Consider the following 26,644-nt stretch of genomic DNA (forward strand, 5'->3'; position numbering starts at 1 on the left):
AATAAGAATTAAGATAAATTTTATTTACAGCAAATAAATAGAAATAATGAAAACCTTTCTTTTGAAGAAAATATGTGGATGTAAATGTACAAATGAATAGCTAAGTTATGTGTATAATTTAGTAGCCAAAGTGGAATTCATTTAAAAGTAGTAAGAGAAGATATTAATAATTCTACCATGAGACCAGGAAAAATTTAGAATAGTTTCAGACAATTGGATGCAGGGACACTACATAATAAGTAGGTCTGGCCTTAGCCATCAGATTTTCCAAAATGTATATACCATTGACAAACATCTTTTAGATCTTCTAAACTGATGAGTTTATAAACAGAGCCATTCATTCTTGCAATGCAAAAAACACTTACAGTGCACACAAAGACATCTTGCAATCTGGAGAAATGATTTGAGCTCCTCTAAAGAATGCAGTGCACCTGCTGACCTCTTTGATATGACTCCAAATGAATAACTCTATAAATACCATGTTTATGGTTCTTAGGAAAGAGGATTAACCTTAAGCATTTTGTGAACCATTGTGAGTCAGGAGAAAGCAATAATAGACTAGAGGAAAAAAGACTGAGTTCATTGTTTAGTGCCAACAGTCCGTTGGAGGATATATTTGACTTTCAAAACGTTCTTCATCTTGGACGAAACATGGGTATGCACAAAGCAAGTGCATTGTTATGTTTTTCCTCAGGCTTCTCCATCTTACCTTGGTTATTTCAGTTCCTCTATCATAATCTATGATAAGACAAAGCTTATATGGTATGTGGAATCTTTTGTCTGAAGGATATGCATTCAGTAAGAGGGACACCCTCAGAAATGTTGGAGCATTTAAGGAGCAATTTGTCAACATTCTAATAAAACAATAAATTATGAATTAATACAGAGTTTGCAATGCAAAATCAATGTGTTGGTTCTAAATTTTTACGTAAAAATAAATCTCTTCAAATTTCAAAAGGAAAGTACAGATACTGAAAATGAAAAAATAAAGAATATTAAATTGGGACTCAGGGTACAGTCCAGCCCTGGAGGGCTTACCTAGAATGCACAGGCCCTGGGGTCAATACCTGCCCCTATAAAAAAGAAATTGTTTTTTCAAGGAGAGTTAGATCAATGTGGTACATTTAGTATTTTCATACTGTTTGCATCTTGGGGGATTTAGTATAAACAAAAAGGAAATCATCTTTGTGAAAGTTTGACTTGTAAACAAATTTAGGTTTTGAAGTGTTACAACTCAAAAATGAAAAAAGCAATCATGAGTTATAATGGTCATAAATCTCTCACAATTTTTTCCCAGATTCAGCTAACATTACCTTTTAAGTTACTCCTGGCTGTTGAGGTCATTGCACATGATGAAATATTATCAAAAGAATGGAGCAAAATAAATTGAGGTCTGAGAAATTATAACCTCCACACATTTATCTATCTGATTGTCTGTTAATTTATGTTGTTCTCTGACTCTGTATTTCTGAAATAAAATTCACTGAACTAAAGAAATGCTTGAATAAACACGTCAGAGAATTTATATGTGGGGAGATGAAGTTACTTTATTGCGAATGGTTATATTTTCAGCTGAAAAAACATTGCCCCTTCTAATGAACCAAGAAGTGGGAAATAAGACCAAAAACATAAACATTAAAAAAAGAAAAACTAAAAAGCAACAGACTTTCCGTCTGGTTTACTTGCAATTTAGTCTTTGTAAAAAGTTTGTCACAGAAAAGTGCAGCACAGGATACTCTTGATTGAGGTTCATTTCTTCCTGTACACCACACTGTATTTGTTCTCATCTTCATAATCCACGGAGAGATTGTCCTTTCTATTATAAAGAAAAACACTGACAGCTCATAAACTAAATTTACTACTATGTTTCAAGTGATAACCTGGTTATTATGCTGCCGTTGTTGTGAAAATACAAGAAAGAATGATACATACGGCTAACTTTACTATTATTACTTTAAGCCTATTTTGAAAAAATGTCAGACCTACAGAAGAGTTGCAGAAATATTACAATGAATCCTCCTGTAACCTTCAATTAGACTCAGCTATTGTTTACAAATTGCCACATTCCCTTTATCTCTCAACATTGATATTTTTTATCCAGTATTTTGTATCTACTCATTTATTTAGTGGAGGCATATGAATTTATTTGTAAAGATACTGATGCCTCATGCTTAAATACATTAGTAGATTATCTCCAAATAACAAGGAAATTCATTTATGTGACTACAGCTTAATTATTCATGAAAATTTATATTAAGATAACACTATTACCTGTAGATCACTAACAATTCAAGATTTAAACTAGTACCATACATTGCAGCTTAGGTCATGACCTTTTGGTCTCCTTTGTCAGAGTGTTTTTCTATCTTTCCTGTCTTTCATGATATTGGTATTAGAGATGGTCTCATTGTTTTGTAGAATACTCAATTTAAAATTGTTTTATTAATTCTCATGACTTGGTCTGAGTGGTAAATTTTTGCCATGTTGAGGATAGCAATGGTGTGACGTTCTTTGAACATCATCAGAAGCACCTGATATTAGTTTCTCCTGTTATTTGGGATGTTACCACTGACTTTTTTAAACTAGCAAAAAAAAAAAAGGAAGCAATTTAAAATAAATACTTAAGTAGAACCAGTAGAATAAATTTAACAGAAATGTGTAATATTTCAATAATAAAATGATCTTAAAAGTTATTCTGAGAAGTCAAGGAGAAAATAAGAAAAAGGAGAGTTCTTTTGTTTATGGATCAAAGTCCCAATATGGTACACTTGTGGAGTCCTCCTTAATAGATCTGCAATCCTAACTCCCATGATAGCAGATTGGGCTTAGGATTGGCAAGATGACTGCACCTGATTCAAAAATTTATATAACAAAACAGATAATAAAAAGTCATTGGCAGCTCTAAAATAAAATTTACTATAGCCTTCAAATAACATGATTATCATGAAATTATAAGTGGAATGATTTCTGTACTAAATTTTGCTATTGTCATTTTATTTAAATCTATGTTTGAAAAATATTTAGGCCAACAGACAAGTTGCCAAATATTACAGTGAGCCTTGGGTAGCTATAGTAATCACAGAGAAGAACACAGTTGGAGCACCGAAATGACCTCACTTTCAAAATTGTTGTAGATCTACAGTAATCATGACAATGTGTTTTGAGTATCAATGTGGATAAATAGAGATACAGAGCAAAATAGGCCACTAGTTATCCTTACATTTACTTTGAATTGAGTTTTTAATAAAGATATGATAGTAACTGAAGGAGAAACGCACATGAGCTAGAATAACTGGAAAATCTTATGAAACAAAATGGGTCTTGAGCTCTACATTGTATTATGCAAAAGAAATTTCGATTTGAATTATAAGATCACAAAAACTAAAATGAAGAAATTTCTGGAAATAAATATTTAAAAATCTTTATAGATTACAGTAGGTAAAGAGTTCTAAAAAATGGTATCAAATAACTTAAATTTTTGGAAATCATCAAAATAAAAATCATATGCACTTCTAAAATCTCCTGGACCAAAATGAAAAGTGACAGGTAAAATATTCAGAACATTTATTTGACAAGGTGGACTTGTATATAAAATATAAACTTATCTATGAAATATATCTTTTTCTGATTGCCTAAAATAAAAAATGAAAACACAACCCAAATAAAATGAGACTTATACAGATACTGTAAAAGAATAATGCACCCTAGCTACTAAGCACATGAAAATGCCACTCAAAATCCAGTAGAACAGTTAAAATTAAATACGGAAAACATGAAATATCACTGGGGAAGTGGAGCAATTGAGATACTCATGATTTGCCAGTGAGATTACAAAATGTTATACACAGCTGGAAAGCTTTTCACTATTAAAGATAATGTAGCCAGGCCTGTAATCCCAGCACTCTGGGAACCAGAGGCACGGCGGTCACAGTGTCAGGCCCAGCCTGGACAGCTTAGTAATATTCTGTGTCAAAATCAACATGAAAACTGGGCTGGGAATGTAGCTCAGTGTGAAGGTCTTAGGCTCAATTCTTAGTATCTCAGAATTAAACAAAACAAAAAAGAACGAAACCCAAAAGAGTTAAATGCACAATATCCTATGATCTAGCAATTATTCTTCCAAGTCCAAATCTAAGAAAACTGAAAAGACATGTCCATGAAATGATTTGTGAGGTATTTATAACAGTTTTCATTTTTATAAAAGACAAAACCTGAAAGTAAAAAATTCACCATTATCAACAGGTGAATAAATTTGTAGAATAACCACACATAGGTTTATAATAATAATAATTAATAATAATAATAATAATAAACTATTGTTAATTCAAGAAGAATAATTCACTAAAACATGTTAAAGAGAAAGCCAGAAACAAGAGAATACACTTTGCATAGCTTTAATTTCATCCCAATTATATAGAACTGAAGATTAGTGAGATCTACTCTGGTCACAGAAACAAACTGGTGATTAGCAATAGACAAAAATAAAAGGACTGGCTGGAAGGGAATAGACAGGTACTTCGGGGAGTGATAGATGTGTCAAATGGGACAGGAGTGTTGATTATTGGCATCTCTACATTGTCCCAAACTCAAATTTTATATTTAAATTTGCAGTTCATTTTAGGTAAACTTTGTATGTAAGATTTACCTCAGTTTAAAAGTGGCTTTCTTTCAGAATCAGACTCTACCTGTAAGAACACAATCATTACAAATACTTCAGTAAGACATAAAAATAGATACATCAAGGGAAATACATTCTTTAAATTCTAGATGTTTCTTTTCATGAATAAGGAATTAATTTTACTTACAATTGTGTTCGTTGCATTTCACTATAGCAATAAAAATACCAGTTCTCAACTCATCTTCTATATTTTATGCTATTTTTAATTTTGAAAAATATTAGAAATACAATGAGATACCAACCAGTATTTATTTTCATAATTTAGGAAAGCAGGATTACACATGTTGATAAATGACTAGCTGGGTTTCCTTTCCTCACTTCAGTTTCAGATTTTAGTAATGTCTCCAGGGGCCTCATCTATTTTTTATCATATGTTGATGCATTTACTAATCCCTTATACCTGTAATGAATGCAAATTTTAAATCTAATACTTCATTTACCTAAAAATATCTAAACCAATTACATTTAATTCTTTTCTATGTCAGTAAATAGTATCTCAATTTTGTTTGAGGGAATTAATTTATTCTTAAGTGGCAAATAGATCTTCAATAATGTGTGAGTCCTTCAAGGTAAGGTACTTTGTATTGATTTCTGCTTGTAGTTTTTGAAATTCTGTTATCAGAAAGAGAAGGAATGACCATTTTAATAAAAGTTAATTTTTCTCTGATGCAGATCCAGAGTTCTACTGAAGCAAAGAGTGGTTAGGGAATAATGCGAGACAAATTTCTAAGTAAGATTTTTAAATCTAGAGAATAAGGTTTTGAAGCAGCTTGATTATGTAATTTAAAGACACAAATTTGCTACTTATGTTCTTACTAAAATTGTGAAACCTAGAATTGCAGAATTGTCTTTAAAGACTGAATGAAAGCATGTTGAATGTAGTTAAATTGGAATTAAGATACAGTTATTCCCAGAAGGTAGTACGGGTTGAACGTGCAAATACATGTAAAAGAAAAGTTTATTTCAGGCTGGTAGGGCTCAGATAGGCATGTTTAAGATGCAAAACTTATTTTATTGACTTTTAAAATTAGCATTAAGATCAACCCACTTTCGGTGATGGTAGTCCCTAGATAACTTTCGGGTTCCAGTGTGCGTAACCCATCAAACACTAACCCACATGTTGTGTTTCTGTCTCTCACTCTTTGATAACAACAAAATCAATTCAAAGCCACCTCTAAAACCTAGTGCACACACAACTGTACAATTCTTAAGATTGTTTCTAATGATATTTATTCACATTTGCCATAATGAAAACGTGAGTTGCATAGATTATTTTATTTAAGTAATAAACTACTGAAGCTTTTTGCACGTTTATCTTCTTTGAGAAAATTAATTTGTCTCATATTTTAAATATTATCATGAAGATTACTTTAGTGTATTTAGAATCTTTGAAAACCCACTAGTGCAAATGGAGAACTTTATCTTCTTAATTCTGTTTCTCTGATTATAAATTTAAGTAGCATGTTTAAAGTGAGTTAGAAGGTAATATACATGTCCTTTAATTGTTATAAGTAGTTATTGTCTTTACATTTGAAATATTTGGAAAGTCATTTATTCTGTGAAAAATTATGACTTTCAGAGTACAGAGGCAAAGTTCCTGATTGCTATTTAGTTACTAGTGGAGGAAGAGGAGGAAGAAACAGAAGAAGCAGGGGGAGAGGAAGAGGGAGAGGGAGAGAGTGAGAGGGAGAGATTCAAACTTAAGGAAACACGTGTGAGAGTAAAGATTTAGTCGTGTTGTGGGCAGAAAGTAGAGTAGGAAAATAGCTTCAAGGCAAAGAAAGACTAATAGAAAGAATATACAAAGACAATGCAAAAGGAAAGAGAGAGGCTTCTTCTTTCTCCCTTCAAAAGAAAGCTTGTCAATGCAATCTCCGACAGGCTAAGTTTGAGAGGGTTATCTGAGACCAGACACCCTGATCCTAGGAGGATGATGAACTCTTCATTGTGAAGAATATTTATTCCTTGGATCTGTTTACTGTTCTATTTGGAGCTGAGGCAGAGTGGTGAATAATAGATAGCAGGACACCCTAACTGTCCCTGCTCAAAGGCAGAAGCCCTGGAATTCATTACATCCCATTGTGTGAGAACCGCATATTGACAGTTACACAGATGAGAGTGTTCCCAGTCTGTAGATAATGAGTCTTTGTTCTAAACATCAGATTTACTTTCCAGGAGTAAAAGCTAGTACTTGAGGTTGGTTTTGCCTTTCCCATTTTGTCTCTCTGGTAAAGTAGCTAGATTAAGCTTCATGAAAACAAGATAATAACAATAAAGGTATTTCTACCCTAGAGTCAATTTAAAAACAATATTACCTGGCGATGTGATGTTACAGAATTAGAAAATGTTAAGCTGCTAAGGAACCGGGGTCATCTAAGTTGTTTTCTAAGGAGTGTACCTGTCGTTTCTAGCCTGGAGTAGATGCTCCCCAAATGCTACTCCCTTGGCCAACTTCCTGCCTGCCTTTTTTTCTTCCCTTTCCTTCCTCCCTACCTTCTCACCCTTTTTTCTTTTTTGGTATTTTTTGTTACAGTGGCTTTCACTTTACAGAGATATAAAGCAAGGTCAAGTGACTTGCTGAAGGTCACTTGGCATGTGAAGCAAAAGGTCCGTATATTCCCATTTCTATTACACTGCCATATTTTGCATTGTATAGTGACAATGTCGTCATTTTTCTTGCTTTCTCAAGCGAGCAGTATTCTTGCAAGAATCAATAAGGATTTTGTTTCCTGTCTGTAAAAATGGGGGCATCTTGTCTGAGTTTGAAATCAGCATTCATCACTGAGTTTGAGGCAGTGATACAGATTTTTATTTCCTCATTGCTCTGGTGGGTACTTTTAAAATCACCCTTCATGACACATTTTTTTTATCCAATATAATGCATGAGGTGCGTGAATCTATAAATTGATTTAAACCTCTTGAGAAGGCATGATGCTATTTGTACTATATATTAAAATAGTAAGGCATCACTGTTTGCTATAAAATTATATTGCAGTGTTCTAAAGGAGAAACCCATATCTCATGAAGCATCTATAGGGACATTAAAAAGGAAAGGAGATCTTTTTGAGCTGGTAACCTGATCTGTTGGGCTTTAGGACTTCATGCAGGTGATTTTAGTAATGAGGCTTTATAGATCATTTTGGGAAACATTTATGTTTGTGTCCCTAAGAAAAGCTAATAGTATACAGACTTGCTAACGCCATGAAGACAATTCATGTTCATTGCCAAAAAAAAAATTAAATGAGCACTATACATCCTCGTTACAGCCATACTTGGAGTTTGTTTCCCTGTTTATATTTTCCTGGGTATAACTTCAGATACTGACTTGTTAATATAATCCACAGAGATTACTTCCTAATGGAAGCAGTGGCATTTTGCAAACCATGATCTCATTCAGTGACCCTTGGTTCTCAGTTTTATTTAGGAGGATATTCATGGAAGGTCAATTATAGAACCCCAGGAAACACATTTCACTTCTTCCTGCTCCATGCTGTTGATTACATTTTTAATTTGCTCAATTTTGGAAATAATTAATACAGCTCTTCCCCTTCTAGGTATTTTCCCAGAAGAATTAAAAACAGCATACCACAGCGATGTGTGTTTATAGCAGCCCAGTTTGTCATAGGTAAATCTTGGAAACAACTCCAATGCCTATCAACCAAGGAATGGGTAAAAAAGGTGTGGTATTTTTATACAATGGAGTACTATTCAGCCATAAAAACAACATAAACTCAAGGCTTTTATAGGTAAATGAATGCAACTAGAGACCATACTCATAAGTGAGATAAACCAGACCCACACTTGTAAATATCGTATTGTCTCCCTAGTGTAAGAATATAAAGGAGTTAATAAAATCCAAAATGTATAATAGATTATGAAAGGGAAAGAAATTACACTTTCAGTTCTTTAACACCTCCATATCTTGAAGGGAGAAGTGTTTGGTCAAAGTCCTTGAAAGCATACTACTTCATTTGCTATTACCATCATTTAGTAAATGTCTCTGTTAATTTGATAATTTGATAGTGTATGTGCACTGTCAAGGTACTTATGCCTCAGTTTAAAATAAAAAAGTAGAATTGAGAGATAGGTTATTTATTTTATTTAAAGACTTAGATGTTTATGGCTTGCATTTTCCAAATCATTTTACCCTAATTTCTAATTGCTAGTTCTATTGCTGGACTATCCAATTAGAGTGCAAAATTTTATGGATATTTCAATAACATAACCTATTCCCATGCACTATCATAATACAACATGTTTGCAAAAAATATGTGGAAGGGGAACATGATCCAAGTAATTTTATTTATTTATTTATTTATTTATTTATTTATTTATTTATTTATTTATTTATTGGTCTTTTTGAGGCAGGGTCTTGCTATGCAATTCAGGCTGGCATTGAGCTCACTTTGCAGCTCAGGCTGGTCTCAAACTCACAACAATCCCCTGCCTCAGCCTCCCGAGTGCTGGGATTACAGGCATGCACCACCACACCTGCTGATCCAAGCAATTTTAAATGCAAATTATATTACCCATTTTCACTAGAAAACTATTCAAACTCACTGAGTATAACTGCAACTAAAATTAATGTTAATAATATTAAGGAATTTGCATTTGGTAATCATAATAATGATCTGACTGGTGGTAGAAGAGGGGACAGATATTAATCAGCCTGTAAAACATGGGCTTGCATCAATCAGATCACCACCACTAACGGAAAAATATCCATAAATGTAGGGTAATACCTAGATCAGGCTAGTACAGATTCCTACAGGGTCCTAATCATCTGGAGTAAACCCAGTGTAGCTGGGTTTTGGATGGTTCTTAGTATGTGATGCAACTACAGTGGATCTTAGTATGTGATCTTAGTATGTGATACTATCTACTTAGTATCTTAGTATAGTTCTTAGTATGTGATGCAACTTAGTATGTGATGCAACTACAGTACGCAGCACTCAGTGGACTGTGATGAGTGACCATTGGTATAATAAACAGATATTAATAGGGAGGGCTATGCAGGGTATAATGATACAATTGTCGTATAATGTTGGCATCAGGTACATATATCACAGTATGCCTTACTATATACTATTTTATTACACATATGGATTTTTTGGTGTCAGTGTTATAACTAGTGGGCCTACTTGGCTTAATTGTAGAAAGGAAAGGGTGTATGATTGAGTTACGTACAGTCTTAACTCCTGATATTCATTAGAAATCTGGTGTCACATTTGCTTTTCAAGATTCTTTGAAATGGAAACTACTAAAGGCCATCCAGTGTTATGTGATTTTCACTCTTAAGTGCAGATGTGTCTCTGTTAGTGAAGCTTAGTGGTACCTTAGCTATGTGGGTGACATGGTGCTGCTTAAGAGGAACAGTAGGTGATAGCAGTGCTCACGCATGGAATGATATGGTTTTGCATTTCAAATTTTTTTTCTCATTAATGTATTGATGGAATGATTCACATTTCTTATTGCTGAATTGTTAGAACACATCTGAGTTTGTATCAATAATTCTGTAAATCATTTTATGATGTTTTCTTAAAGTATTCTTACTAAGTGAAATTTAGAATTTATTAGAAGTAGCTGGGTGTGGTGGCATATGCCTGTACTCCTAGCACTTGGGAGGTTGAGGCAGGAGGATTGTTGTGCGTTTGAGACCAGCATGGGCTACAAAGTGAACTCAAGGCCAGCCTGAACGTCATAGTGAGACCCTGTCTCAAAAACAACAACAAAAAAAGAATTTATTAGAAGTCTTAAAAGAGAGTAATGATATCCCTGATTTAGGTAACTAAGTCCTTGATTCTTTCCAATTCTTATTAATGCTAGTGCAAGGCCTATTAAACATTTCTGTCACAATTAGTGTGTAAAGAATTTAAATACGGTACAAATATTAAAATTAAATTTTCTGTCTAAACAGACTTCCATGAAGTTCAGGTGAATTGCAAAATTTGTAAGTTATTTGAGAAGAGGTTGATGGTGAAGAGGAAATAATTAAGACTCTCAGTGCTTTTATACCTTTTCCACAAACAATTGGAAAGAATGAATGATGGATATAAAGTGCTGATGTAAAGGATTTCAAAGCTCCTCCAAGTTTTAATGAGCCTCACCAATCACCCTTGATGGCAACCTAATATTTTATAGCCCCTTTAACAAAATTTTCTCCTATAGAGTTCAAGGACACCATCACAAATTACACAAAAGAAGAGCAATGTACATGTTTGAGGCAGAGTGTTCTGGCAGGGCAGAGCAAATCTGGCTTTCATTTTTATCCACAGTTCTATTATCTTTCTTTTTAACTAAAGATTGCAATAAAACACTTATTCCTGGGCCTGTTTTGTGGACGCAAAATAGTATACTGTTAAATATACACACCACCAGAATTTCTGACCTCTCCTCCAGCCTTAGACATTTCAATACAGTATCTGCATTGTCTTTGTGTCCAGTCTGATTTTGAACATCCAGAGATTTCCTGAATTGTAGAGTGAGACTGAAAAGGAGATATCTTATCTTATAGTTGGTTGCTCTGCATACTCTGTCACCTTCTTTCTTTGCAAAACTTGTTCGGCTTCTTTTTACCTCCACACTGCATTTCTTCACCATTTTTTCCATGTTCCCAGCCCTCTTCCATTCCTGACTGTACCAGAGAAGCTGCACTCTCAAAGCCTTCCAAGTCATCTTCACTGTCAGATCATCTTGCTCTTCCGCAAAATAAAGTCTGCTTGACTCATCTTTCTTGGCTTCCTTGATATTTCAGTGTGCTTTCTACCTACCTGCTTCTTTGATTTTTACCGCCTGCTATCTTTGGATCTTACACATTTATTATTAGTATTGATCTTTCAGCTGTGGTTTAACTTCTCACACATTACTGTCCAACTCCTTGTCCATAGTCAAGAACCACATTTCAGAATTGTCTAATGACTATTTCAAATTCAGTACAAGATTAGCTTGGTGAAAACCATATTTATCTTCTCCTCTCAATAATCTTAAACTGGTCTCTGCAAAGCACCATTCTTGGCATACCAGATGAAAACCCTATTTTTACCTCAGCATCCTTTTTACTTATGGTCATTTTGTATGCTTTCTGTCTGTCATCAGTCTGTACTTTTGTTTTCTTTATATGCACAGCTAATACATTGCTCTAGATTCCCAATACCTCAGTAGATTACTACAAAAATCTACTTGCTCCTGCTCAGGCAAATCTGTTAGTTCCAGTAATTACTGCCTTTCACACTTTGGCTGTTTTTAATTTGCATCCCTTTTTCTCAACACATTTGAAGGAATCCCATTTCTTTCTCTTGCTTATCTGAAGCCTCTGCCATTTTGTTCAGTTATCCCAAAAGTACCTCCACTATGCGTCCTGATGTTTTTCCAACATTTTCAGTGAAAACCAGAAAATTTATATTTTATGTTGAAATTTAGTATTGTGTGTGTGGGTATACACACCAAGACATACACTCTGTTCTACACATTCACAGATTGAAACAAGAGTTCTCACATAATATTTACACTTAGTCCCTGCAAAGTACTCTGAGCTTTCTGTTACACCCTGCTGTATGTCCTTTACTATATGAAGTGTTTGAACCCCAACATTGGTTGCCTTTAATAATCTCATAGTTTGATGTGACACAACTTATCGATTCTTTACTTCATCATACTCCCCCCCATGATATTTAGAACTGTCTAATCCTTGTCCTATGAACACACATGCATGCTTGTGCACACGCACGCACACACATGCATTTCCAAACTTTCATTCATGTTTTTCCAGTTTGTCTCAAATCATGATGATTTCCTTATCAACTTTCTTTACCAAGCTTTTTTTTAAATTCAAAATTTCTCTTAAGAACACTTCTAAATTGTTTCACACAAGATGGCCATAAATCTCTACTGATTTACATTTGTTTTATGATAATAAATTTTATTTTTTCTCTCCTGTTTATAAACTCTTTAAGAATAACACTTATAGTGTTTTGTATGCATAAAAAAAAGATACTAGCTTTTTTATCATTGACAGAACAAGATAATTCATTCTTGAAAGTGCAGGATTCATATGATGCTAAGAAACGAATTTAGTTTCTGAGTGCTAGGTACAAGTCCTAGCTCTGCTATTTACAAGGATTTGGATTGTGGGCAAAATCTTTAGCGCCTCAATTTCAGCTGTGAAGTAGGGCCTCAGGATATTGGCAAAATGATGAAACCCAAAGGCTGTGAAAGCTCCTGGCATATACTTGACACCTGCTGAATGCTTGTAGTGAAACATGCTGCCCTAGCACATGGCAGCTCTATAAATTTACTTCATTTTTAAGAATTGTTTATAGCATTTTCAAATACCTTTCTCTAATGATAGTATTTTTATGATTGCTAGCTACTTTCTAGCTACATTTTGAAAAATTTACATTTTAACCTAGTCTGATGAAGAACAAATGGGAAAAGTATGCCTATCTTTAGGTTTCTGTCTCACCTTGCAATATTCAATGCATGACTAATCTTGAGAGCAAAGAGTTGGAAGACCAGCATCTATAATGTTTGTAGAAGTCCTTCATCATGAGATTGTCTGACTCTGACTCCTCTGAAAATTTACTATGCCAAATTGGATTAATTTTAAAATATATATTTGAAATTCAAAGAGATGTTTCTAAAATTGATAAAAATATTTTGAGCTAACATCTCATTTTAGAGATGGAGGATGACCTTTAGCATAAGAAGCTTGTTGACCAATTAGAATGTGCTATTCTCTTTTTTTAATTTTTTAGAGGAAGTTTTTGTATTTTAAGATAAACTAGGACACTAAGTTTTAGAGGCACATATTGCATCAGATTTTAGAACTAAATTTAAATTCATTTTCAGCATTCTGCACTGTGATATATGCAGATTAAAAAGAAAGTGACACACATAAAATCATGTCTGTTAAGCATTTTAAATATAAAAAATAGTTTTCCACTCACCAACTCTCCCAAGAGCGGTACTTGCTGGCATCAATGTTCTAGCTTCATTTAGATGGAATGAGACAATGGACAATGAGAGCAGACATGAAGCCTAAAGACTGGTGAGAAAAGCAAATGTGAATACAAACATTACTTTCATATTAATAGAAGTTTACCTCTCCCCCATTGTAAACACAGTATAAAACATTTCTCTTTCCTATTTCACTTGGTTTTTATGATGTGTGAGTATCCTGTGATGAGAAATTGAGTACCCTGTGATGAGAATATCCTGTGTGAGTATACTGTGATGAGAAATTTCTGATAGATGTTCTGTTTATTCCATGTCTTGATTTATTTTTTCACCCATTTCAGAATTATGTTCTTAGCACAATAAATACATTTTCTATGTTAAAATATTACCTTTTTTAGTTCCAGTGCATTCAACTGTGAAATGAATACTATAATATAGATATGTTGCACATGCTATTATTAGATTATAAATGCATATTCCATTAAGAATAAATGATAATGATCTATAAAAGAATTACAACCTTAGTAGAGTAAGTTAATATTATTGTAGTATCACATTTCTATTCTCATTAATACTGAAAATATGGAAATTATTTTTGTATATTTACTACCTTCTGAACATTTAGAAATAATTCTCTGAAGTACAAAATTTAGAACTGAGCTATTCTTACCCTCAAAATAAAGATACTTCTCTTTTTAACTTTTTTTTTTTGGTACCGGGGATAGAACTCAGGACCTTGCTTTTGCCAGGCAGGTGCTGTGCCTCTGAGCTCTATCCTTGGCCCAAAAGATACTTGAAAACATCACTTCTGCAAGTTTCAATGATCTTACTATACTTCCCAAAATATTCTAGCAAAATTTATGTCTGAACAAGTCTGGCATTTTTTTCTTACTAAAATGAGCAATAGTGCTCATTACAAGAGTCATAAGTAGTGAATTAAGTTTTATACTCAGTGAATTTACCTAATGCCAATAAAGTTTTGACCTTATTCTAGGAAAAGAGAAAGTGAGAGTATCTAAATGTCATTCCAGTATTTCTTAATGTTATAAGTTAAAGTAATGATAGCTTTGAAAAAACTAGTTCTTAATAAATTTATATCACAAGAAATAAGAAGCTAGAGAATTTGAAAGAGACCTATGACTTAAGACAATGTAAATGTTTACTTTTTATATTCACATTGTCTCAGTAAAAGAATGGTGACAGTTACCACATAGATTTTTTTCTTCAGTTTTCATTTTTATATAACATAGGCCTTTCTAATGATTTCATCTGTATCTCTGTATATTTAATGATCATAATCACCATAATTTAAACTAACTCTTAGTCAGTGGATCGCAAAAAAGGACTCCATCAAAATCCTGATTCAGTTTCTGTCTACGGAATTCAATTGGTAATGTGTCAGAATATCTGTCAGGATACACTGGCTAATCACTAATGTGTGCAAGGCAGCGTTCACTCTGCAAATTCTAAGCCTTGCCGAGGAAACATTATGTTATCCAAGTCAGGACAAATCTGATGATTTATCAGAGGCAAAATCCAACCACTAGCTGCCTATATCTCACAACCTCGAGCCCTTATCCATATTGCTTTCTACTGAGCCACTACTTGTCCTCAGGACTGAAAACTAATTCCAAAATCCTTTATGAAAAATGTAATTCAGATTTATTTATTGTACACTTGCATTGTATACATATGTATATATTGCATATAAAAGTTGTCTTAGTTACTTTTCTGTCATTACTAAGACAAAATACCTGACACCAAGAATTGAAGGGAGAAAATGTTTATTTCTTTCACAGTTTGTGGAGATTTCAGTCCTTAACCAGCTGGCTCCAAGGCAGAGTGGCAGAGTGCAAGGGCAACACTTTAAGACAACAAAAGCAGCAAGAGCAAAAGGAAGAAGTGGAGGCAAGCAGCCTATTTCTCTCCCTTACACTGTATACAAACTATCCACCTCAGGGGGTGCATAGCACTCACACCTATAATCCCAACACTGGACCATGAATCAAACATAAACTCTAGTAGCCCACCCCATGCCTGCATGAGGCACTGGGGGACATCCAGTCAAAAACCATAACAAAAATATTAGCTATGCATACACCCATATTAGTGTGCACATACATGTATGTGTGTATGTGTATGAGTTCCATACCAAAATAGCTAACCTGGAGAAATGGAGTACTAAGATGACAGTCACATTTTCAAAATCTGGTAAAATATGTACTGCATTGTTTAGATTTTTTAAACCTGGTTTTTATATGAATTGGCAGTTTCTAAATTTAAAACTGAATATATGATTTAAAAATGGAATAAAATATTCCAAAAATACTATATGGTATAAAGGAAAAAATGAAGTCTTTCTTACGTTCTGGGAAACACAAAAGATTAATGCCAGTTAGCCAAATCCTGGTGATTTCTCCCCACCCAAAGAACCCCTGTGGAGTAAAGACTGGTATTCATAATTTTCTGGTATTCATAATTCATATAATTCAAATTCATAAATTTCTATTATAATAGTTTCATACTTTCTATTTCTGTGCTGCTTATACTTCTATTATTATTTTATATTTCTATATTTCTATTACTATAGTTTCTTATTTTAATAGTCTGTTACATAAATTTTCAGACATGGATTATCTAGCAATCTGTATAACAGTGAACAATTTAGGTTGCACTTATAATTTAAAGAGTTCATCAAGGGATTGTGCTGTAACTCAGTGTTAAGAGCATTTTTCTAGCCAGACAAAGCCCTTGAATCCCAAGCACCATGATTTTTATAATGAAATTAAGAATCAATCAACTCACTAATTATTTTTTTATTCTCTCCTTACCTTATGAAATTCATATTTTTTAACCAGATACTGTGGCACACACCTATAGCCTCAACTACTCTGGAGGCTGAGGAAGGAGAATCAAAAGTTCAAGGACAGCCTGGGTAACTTATCAAGACCCTGTCTCCAAAAATAAAAATAATAGAACATTTAACAGGGCTGGATGCAGTTCAGTGGAAGACCAACCAAACAAATCTTATGCCTACAATTTCAACTTTACCAAAACCACAAATTTAATTTAAACTTCCAGTATTGCCATTGGTGTGAATGCCTAAGGTAATATCAAGTTATTGTTGCTTTATTGGGAGATCTTTTACTGTCTCAGACTACTAGTATTTCTCCCATTGCTGTCTTTTAGAGAATGCCCTAAAGCACAATGCAAATTATAGCATTGGATAGCAGAATTTGAAGGCTGGAAGACTAAATCTTTTCTTTTTTTATTAATAGTAATGACAGCTATTGGTAATTGCATGCTCTCTACCCATGAATTATCAAGATAAGGAAATTTGTGAACTACTGTAACAATTTGTGTCAGTTAAAATTCAAAGGCATTTACTGTTTTTGTGGATCACAGAACAGAGCATATAGTAAGAACTCAGTAAGTAGTGGTTTACAAGTGAATTTTTTCTGTCTTCATTCCAAATTCACTCTATTCAGGATAATATACAGAGAGATGAGCTATTATTCCAGAACCCGAAATAACTAAACTTATCTTTATTTTAGAATGTGTTTAAAAATCTGTATTAGTGTTTGAGGCAGTGACATTAGAAAATTTCATGTTTGTGAATCCAAATATACTTTTCCTTTTGAAAAATGAAATAAAATTCCTTTGATTTTAAGAAGTTCCTAGAAGAAAATTCTTCATTAGCTTTTGAGAAATGGGAGCCATGCGGAATGATCAGGCTGAGTGCACTGCAGGTGTCCTTGTCCTTGGGTCCTGGGACTAAGAGTGCAAGAACGAGGAATGAGAGAGACAGAGAGAAAGAGAGAGAGAGAGAGAGAGAGAGAGAGAGAAAGAGAGAGAGAGAGAGAGAGAGAGAGAGCGCACCAGTAAACCAAAGTGCAGCTCTGCTGAGCTCCAGCTCTCTGCAAGTTCTCCTGTTCCTCTATTACTCTCTGTAATACTCCAGTACTATGAGATAATATAGGATTTTACTTTGCAAAGACTATTGTTCATAGACTGGTGACCTGGAAATAAAATTATTAGCATATTTATTTTAATTCAAGAACCACCTCTGGAGTCTCAGTGCACCAAGAGAGTACTTTTTACTTTGGTGTATAATTTACGACAAAAAGATTAGAGTAATGTATTGGATCATTTACTAGCCACTTGGCCTGGGGAACATTATATTCTTTCACTTTCTTCATCTAGAAAGCAGGGATAATAACTCTGAGTGGACAGTTAATTTCAATAGTACAATGTAGTGTAAATACCTCACAGAAACAGATTAACAAAAGTGCCCGGAAGTTTCCTGTAAACACTATTAGTTTACCAATGTCACCTATTATAGAATTACTTTGAAATTCTCATGTTTTTTCCTTCATTATGGTATAAGAATAGCATTTCATTTTCAAACTAGAAATTCTGGTGAAACTAAGATAATAAAATAGAATAATTTCTCTGGAATCATTGAATTGTTCTCGGTTACTTGAACAAAAGTTATTTTCAGTGAAGATGAGGGGCCTGTCACTCTCTATCCTGGTGATATCACTGAGCTTTGCCCTTTGTTAAGCTGTTCAGTTCCTCCTCTTCTGTGGAATCTGAGTTATTTTGGAGGCTCACAAATTTCCCTGATATCATCCTTTGCAGCAGGGTTTCCCAGGCCTTTCCTGCCAAAGGAATTGGATTCATGCTGTGGCTAAAGGTGTGGAATTCTTTTGTCCTTCATGGCAGCTACTAAATAAATACAATAATTTTACTGAGAAAATTTTTAAAGTTTTTTTATTTTAATTAAATTAAAATTAATTTAAAATCTTGAAATGGTATAAAATAGTTGTGTATTAAAGGAAATTGTTTTGTCATACATTGTAATTTGAACTGCTGAAAATTTAACACCTCAGTCGAGATACACTTTGTATTTGCTATATATTGAATTTTAAAAGTTGAGTCCAAAGATGGAAATCATCTCCTAAACAACTTTTGTGTTTTGTTACATATTGCAATATTTTTGCATATACTGGGTTAAATGAAAAATGTTGTCAGAATTTGTTTTATCTGTTCTTTTTTACTATTCTTTTATTGTAGCTACCAGAAAAATTAAAATTACACTGTAGCATACATTCCATCTTTACTGCTTAACATTCTATCTTTACTGCAGTGTAGAGAGAAGACCGCAGTGAAATTACTTAGCTTTAAGTTAACATGTCCCAGTGAGAGTTAGTTGCAGGCCTCAGATAAATCAAGCCATGCTTAGAATATGACTACAGAGTGAAAAGGTAGCTTGTAGCAGAAGGGAGGAAAGTTGTCTCTTAAATATTCTCATAAAGAAAATCCTGTGGAGCTTAGACCTAGCAACTAGTACAAAAATCATGTTCTTCAGCTATTGTTTCCAACAGCTTTTCATCACCAATAACATGTTTTCCCAATCTTCTTGAGTGCTAGAAAACTCTGATGATATAGTCTCTCTTATTCTTTGAAAAAAACAAAACAAAACACTAGAAGGGTGTTAAGATACAAGAGTAGTTCTCAAAGTAGCTCCTAAACCAACAGGATCAACATCACCTTTTAAACTCATACAACTGAAATTTCTGTGCTGTACATATGACCACCTGAATGAAAAATTCTGGGTACAGGGTCCATAAATCTGTGGTTTAAGTACAATGAAGTTTGCAAACCACTACTAGAGTATAAAATGTTCTTCTATGTATGGAATAAAATTTATTATAATAAATAGGCTGTGATTTCAGTAAGTCAATAGGAATATAAGGAATAACTATTGAGCCGTAGTGAAGTACTGAGGCCATAATGAATTCATTAAAGTACATGCCCATTTCCTTCTTCCAATCACTTACATTAAATCATCACTACTCAGGAGGAACTCTAGGCAGGGGCTTTCCTTATTTAAGATTTAATTACTAATTGATTTCTTAGTGGAGTTTATTGCTGATCATTTTCAATCAAGTTCTGTTCTATGTGATACCAGAATGTTTAATCCATCAAATGCTTTTAACTTTTATAATGTGCATGGAAGGATTGCTGAATGGGATAATATGTTAACTTAGAGCATCCCACTGTGCTTCACCCATTTGTGATGAAAAATGATTGTGTTCCCTTTTGAGAATGTCAGAATGATTATGTAACATTTTCTGGTACTGAATTATTTTAGATATGACATTCTTAGTAAGGGAAAAACTGTTTCAAGAAGTTGCAGTAGGCTTCCACTAATGTTTTTTTTTATTCCAGATTTTGCTTGTGCAAATTAAAAACAAAAAGACAATTATACTTTTGAGGATTGTTATACCTGCTGTTAAATTCAGCACCCTACATGTTTAAGTATAAATGTTTAAGGTAAAAATGGAAACATTTACATTTAAAAAGGAAAGCTTGTCTTCTTCATATTTTAACTCTCATTAACATATTTTTCCTGGTATTCATTTATTTTTAGAATAGTTTGCTTTATTCTACATGATATTATGCACTTTTTCTCTAAATATTCCTGCTCCATTCAAATTAGTTCCAATTACATTTAAATGAAGTTTCTTTCTTTAAGAAATGGATGACATATCTCCATCTTTCCCTATACGTAAATATGGACTTAAAAAATAAAATATGAATTTTACTTTAAAGTGTGGCATAAAAAGATAATATCTGCATGTAGCATTTGAGTACATTTTATTCTTCCAACGAAGAAAGAAAAGCCAGAAAGTGATTGCTGCTAAGTACTTTCATCTACAAGTTTGTCTCTGGAAACATTACTCGTCACACAAACATAATGGAAAAACAGAAATGCAGGATTACTTTTAGTACTCAAAAAGTGGAGGAATTCAAGGAGATGTAAGCACATTGGAGGCACCAAAAGTAGGTACTTCAGCAATTATCATCCATATCAACATTGGTGGTTGTCGGGTTTTAGAATCCACATAAGGTGTCCCATCTTTATGAAAGCCATAGACTTTCTCTCTCCCTTAGTGTTTAGAGGTGATGTTCTTATTCATGTGCATGACTAGTACAATCTTCAAATTAGATGCTTTACTTAGTAATTTCTCCAAACAATGGTTGTTCCATTATGATTGGGTAATAGATAAATAATATTCTTTATTGTGACAATAAGGTAATGCTTCAAATCTCACCTAATGAAGAATTTGGATTTAAGGTTTGAGGAATCCTGGAAGTAAATTGTCTTCATCAAAATTTTAAGTTGTAGATGATGGATAAACATTAATGAGAATATGCTCAATAAAAATTTAAAAATTCTGACATTGTATATGTTTTTCTGTAAGTTATCTAGCTAAAATCTCTAAACAAGATTTGTTTTCATTTTTGTGCATGGTTATTTTTCCTAACTTGTGTAGGTCCCCTCACTATCAATCATTTGTTCTTTCTGGAAGGCTCAGTGGAAGTCCCCAAGTACTGCCAGTGTGATAGCCATTGTTAACTGTGGTATTAATAAGAGTTCTATTTCTTTTTATATAAGGCAAAGTGTGTCTATTTATATTTTCTCAGGTTCAGTCTTTGAGTTATTTCTATACATTTACAGTAGCAATCCACTTTGTGTGTGTACATGAAATAATCATATCTATAATGTAAAGCCCATTTCTTTTTTGCATTTAGATAAGCCCTCACTGAGCAGAAACATCAAAAGGCAAATATCTTATTGCCACAACACTGGACTTTCTCATGCTTTGAAAACAGAATGAGACATGCAAATGGTTTTACTGAAAGTGAAAATATCTTCTCGCATAGCAAGAGTTTGTTACAGTTTTACCTGGTCCTTGCTATTAATCTCAAATTTGTTAAATTTTGCCCCTTCGCATCTTGAGGTAGAGAATGAAAATTGCCACTTAATCATTTATATACAATTAAATCTGACTTTACATGAACTCAGTTCTCTGAATAAAGCTTTTCTGAACCAACTTGATAAAGTAAAAATTACTTTGAACTATTTACAATGACACACTAAACAGTCTTATAAACACTTAAATATGAGCAATGAAAATCAATGTTATTCTAGGTCTGAAAATATTAATTTGTTAGCTATAACCTGCTATCTATGGCACTGCACAAAGCATATGTAACTGCTTTGGCAAAGGCAAATGCTATACAATAGCAAGACTTTCCTTCAAAATTTAAAGTAGAAGGAAAAATAAATTAAACAACACATTTAGGGAGGAAAAATCAAACAATATATAGACTATTTAAAAACCACTATTGCTATATTTGAGCCTTGGACTTGGCACTGAATTTTTTGACAGCTTAAGGAAAATGCAGAAAGTGCCAGTTAAAAACGGAGAAAACATCTGTTTCTCAGGGGAAGCAAGGCTTCCTTTACTACTTAAAAAATAAGGGGTATTTCTCAAGTGGGGATTCACACAGCGGATCTTTGGTGACAGACAAATAATTGACTACTCAGATACCAGTAGCAAACTTCAGCTACCCAGACAGCAAATGTGAAGAGTAAACTCATTTCTTATGGGGCCTGTCAATGAAAACCAACAAAAAACATTTTTAAAAACAACTCACTGCTATATTTTGAGGATAAAACTGAGAATTTCTAGCAAGAACATCTTTCCAAATATCTTTTACTTTTCCTACTTTTTTTCAGTTGTGTTTTTGCTGAATAAGAGACAGTTGAATATTCTTTTGGGGCCAAAGCTTGAGACACAGGAGTCTGCTTTTGTTGACTGGAGACCAGATTTCTTTTTTAATGTAAGGAAAGCAAACTGAGAACATATCAATATTAATTGTAAATGGCCAATCAAAATTTCATCACAAATAGTAAATCCAAAGTATACGGTATGCTACATGAAACAGCATTTCTGGCTTCCTACAACAGTATAATTATGCTTATAAGTCTAGCTTTTATATTGAATTGGGAGTTGCATGAAATAAGACATTTTCATGCATAGTGGAGTGCCTGGTATATATTAGGTTGTTGATACAGAAAAGAAAGTGTAAATGCTATTATAGATCTCTCAGCCCATTCTACAGAATATCCTTCTATTTCTGAATCTTAAAGATGATGAAATTTTAAGGCAATATTTAACCAACAACTAACTTGAAACATAAATTGATTCATGTTGTCCACTATTTTAGGAAATGACAGAATCAAACACTAGCATAAGAGGTCAATATATATTGCTGACTATTTTGGTTAGAGACAAAATTTCACCTATATTGCATTTGAAGTAGGTCTGTCATTTACATTCTTGGGCTAGGAGAACGGTTCCTGGCAAGTAAATCATAAATATTTGTCCAAAATGTTATCATACAATACATAGAATATACAGTAAAGGTCATGAAATATCTCTGTGAAATCCTCTAAAATTTATATGTGTTTTAAAAATTTCTACCATAGTAACACCTATTGTAATACTGTTCAAGGCATTGGCAAAATTTTGCTTCTTTGAATTCTTTTCAAAAATACTAGCTCTATGATATGTCCTTCAGAAAATCACTGGGACAAAAAGCTCAAAAGGCAAATATCTAAATTTTGAAATGGCTTAGGGCTAACCATTTTCATTTTCTTTTTTAAAAAAGGGCTTCTAAGAGGACTTCTACTGATGAAAATAGGAAAGAGCTATAAATGATCTATAATTGTATAAAGGTTATGAAGAGAACAGTGGGGCACACTTTATATCTACCTTTTTCATTTACCAAAAGCAGATACATTTATTTCTTTAAGGAAAACTTGAATTCATAGCACACAGATGATTATTTTCATCATTACACTTTTTAAAATTTTATCAAACGTGAAGTGAGATCAGAAATAGCCTTTTCTCAAATTCTGAAATGGGTAACTGTACAAAACAAATGCAGCAACTCAAAATTCTAGTTCCTTAATATTTTGTACTTGACCAATTGTAGGGAATACATACTCTCTCCCTCTAAACTTCACTAGACTCCTCCAGATTGTGTCTTGCCCTATGCAGCACCTCTACTTAGGTCAGGTCTGCTCTGGGCAAAACCTGTTTCTGGTGTTTACTGCTCTCCAAAGGCATTTGGTGGGTCACCGCTGTCACCATGCTGAGTCACCAAGCATGTTTGCATAACAGTTTAATTCCTATACCTTCAGGGGTTTGCAAACCATGATTTCATATTGGCCCAAAATAGTATAGGTTCATTTAGGGGGTTACATTTTGTTCTTTGTACAATTTGAATGCCTATATTCTTCCATAACCCCAGTTAACTAATTCTTGTTCTCACACTTAGCCCTTTTTGCAAGTATTTATAATAACCACTCAGTCTCTTGAAATAGATGGCTTCTTCATTCCTATGACAACTTTTGTTTTCTGCCGAGTAACATTAGACTTCTCTGTTCAAATTACACCTTGAGAGATGCTAATGAGTGGATCTGTTCTCCTATGGAACTAGTGTGTTTTCCAGCAAGAATCCCCAACTCACAATCCCAGGAAACAAGATTACTGACTCCAATCATACATTCATTAGCATCTATTAGGGTATAATATTGGGAAGATTTCTGTGATCGAACCAGAGTTTGTAGCAAAAGACTGGAGTCATTAATGTTGCTGGGTCAAGCTTCTATAGTGTCAGTAAATGGGGAATTTACATATTATACCTTACAACAGAATAAATTATCTACTTGTTTTCCTGCCCCACTATCCTTCAACTAGGCTACAGTACTCTCAAGTGACCTTTGCCTTAAATACCAATGTATTCTTGTACACTTAGCACACTACACAGGAAGGCTTACCTACATCATTGGGTGTAAATTAAATCAGGTCACAGAGGTTTTCTGAGTCCTTCTCTACAGCTTCAGTGCTATACACAGGAATCCAGAATTTAAAAATAAAATAATATTAATGAAAAACCAGATTTTTAAAAGCTCCAACAATGGCTTTCCTACAAACATGAATACAGCCTATTTTATTGGTGCTTCTGCTTTCTTGCAGATATCCTGGAGTTGCTAGTTAGTGAGAATTGTTGTTTACCAAATGTTCACATAGGCACCACACTAAGTATACTGCAGAAGTTGTTGTACACAGCTTCTACTGCTGAGAAACCACAAATAGTACCTGTCTTCAGAAGTGATTTCTTAATAAAGAATGTGCCATGAATTTTGCATTATCTAAGACAAGTAGGTAGTGCGTGACCACAAAACAATTATATCAATCTCATTTCCGGAACAGAAACCTTTAAACTTGCTGTCATTAGTGAAGTAACAGAGCCACTACCACCCATGAAGCAAAGCTGAGCATTCCTCCGCATAACTCTTACAGTCCCATGAGACACTGTTTCCCTCGGCTTGTGTGGACAGCTCTCCTGTTCCAGCTGTGTTGGCTTGCAGCTATTTACATACTAGGGTTTATCCTGGGCCTTACATATATTCTCACATTCAGTACTCTCAAGAATCCTTTAATGTCTAGATTGCTACACTCATTTCACAAATTAGAAAAATTAGGAGAAAAACTAAATAACTTTTCCAGTCATGCATCTATTCAACAATATATATGGGATCAAACCCAAGACTCTCTGATTCTAGCACCAGTGCACTTTCTTTGAGATTATTTGGGGTACATGTAAACAACCTTGCCTTTATGCTTATGTGTTATTCTATGGCTAAACTTATTCCAGAACTAAACTTTCCTGTTTGGTCATCCTTTGGGCCTCACGTTATTCATATTCAGATATAAACTTTAGGTAGCATTCTCACTCTGTGCTGCTTTTTGTCATTAGTTTCCTCTTTTAAAAACTCCTCTTCCTTTCATTTCCCAGGATTAAAACACCCAACGTTTGCTTGTGATTCCCTGCACACAGCCTTTCTATAACCCAGTTATTTTGGACTAGCTTATAAGAAAGACATAAAATGCCTTTTCTTTTATTGTAAAAATGAAACTAGGCAGAGAAAGGAGTTCAGAACTGTCTTGAATTGTGTACAGAATCTCCTGTTCTGGGTGTAGCTCAACATAACATGAAAACAACTGGTCCCTGATTTCCAGAGAAGGTTTCATGGTGCATCTCGGTATGAAGCCCTCAGTACCCAACTGTGAATGCAGGCAAGCCTATCCTCTGTAGCTCATTTGTCATTCTCTTCTTCTGTTAGATTTGGAGATGTACCATTTTAGAGCTGGTGGCCAGTGAATATCAGAGTGTGAAAATGCTGGAAGCCAATGGGTAGGTGAGAGCAGGGAAACCAAAGCTTACTTTATCCAGAGGAGCTCCATTTGAAACTGGATATGGTAGAAGAGGAATGCCCCCAAACAAAGAAGTGTGAATCATGACATGTGTGTAGTCTGGCATCCTCACTTGTGGTCTGCTCCTTTCTTCTACTTCTCTCTTCTCTTTCACTGTCAAACTCTCATGAAATATAAAAGTTTGAAATAAATTTATTATAATCTAACCACTGGACTTTATAATGATATGGAAGATATTATTAGAAATTCACTTCATAACCTAATAACTGAACCATAAACATTAAATCATCATTCATATGCAAAGCAAATCTTAATCTACAATTAATTAATGCATCCTTTTGTATCTATCAAGTGAGTCAAAGGTCTGAGAATACAGATTTTGTGATTACTTATTCACTTTAGTAATATTAAAGTTAAAGTCTATTCTTCATTACTGGCCAACTAGACAAAATAGTTAGTGCAATAAATAGCTAAAAAGAAAAGTATCATAGTATAATTTCACTAACTCTGATATATATTTTAGTCAAAGCCATGAATCAGAACTTTAAAACTTAAAAGTAGAGGATATTAAGAAAAATTGATGTGTTTTTATACATATTAACAAAGTGATTTTTCATGTCAATTTCTTCTAGGACCTATACTATTTTCCAGTTTGGAGTTAGGCATTATCATATGTTAATAATAGGAACACATCAGTGGTGCAAAAAGTTTGGTTTATTATGGGTAATAAATAAGACAATTTGAAGCAACTCACTTGAGTGAAGGTTTTCTGAGACATTTTTCATATGAACAACAGGAAAAGGCTTAAGTTTATAAATGTATGGAGGAACTTGCACATGAGAGAAAAAGAATAAATGTCATAAGGACA

General features: G+C 33.7%; 1 protein-coding gene and 1 long non-coding RNA gene across 2 annotated transcripts in view; one reads left to right on the forward strand and one right to left on the reverse strand.

The window, feature by feature from the left end:
• Kcnh7 (potassium channel, voltage gated eag related subfamily H, member 7) overlaps positions 1–26,644 on the forward strand; it is a 442,427-nt gene that overhangs the window by 16,298 nt on the left and 399,485 nt on the right. The gene's annotated exons all lie outside the window — the stretch shown is intronic.
• LOC102016214 lies at positions 1,377–25,930 on the reverse strand. Its single transcript, XR_262498.2, has 5 exons — positions 25,787–25,930; positions 24,336–24,403; positions 13,624–13,721; positions 4,646–4,685; positions 1,377–1,816 (listed from the first exon to the last, which is right to left on the reverse strand). It is a non-coding gene; the product is annotated as an uncharacterized LOC102016214 (long non-coding RNA).

Source organism: Chinchilla lanigera, unplaced genomic scaffold (genome assembly GCF_000276665.1).
Source record: "Chinchilla lanigera isolate Chin_1 unplaced genomic scaffold, ChiLan1.0 scaffold00048, whole genome shotgun sequence".
Lineage (NCBI taxonomy): Eukaryota > Metazoa > Chordata > Mammalia > Rodentia > Chinchillidae > Chinchilla > Chinchilla lanigera.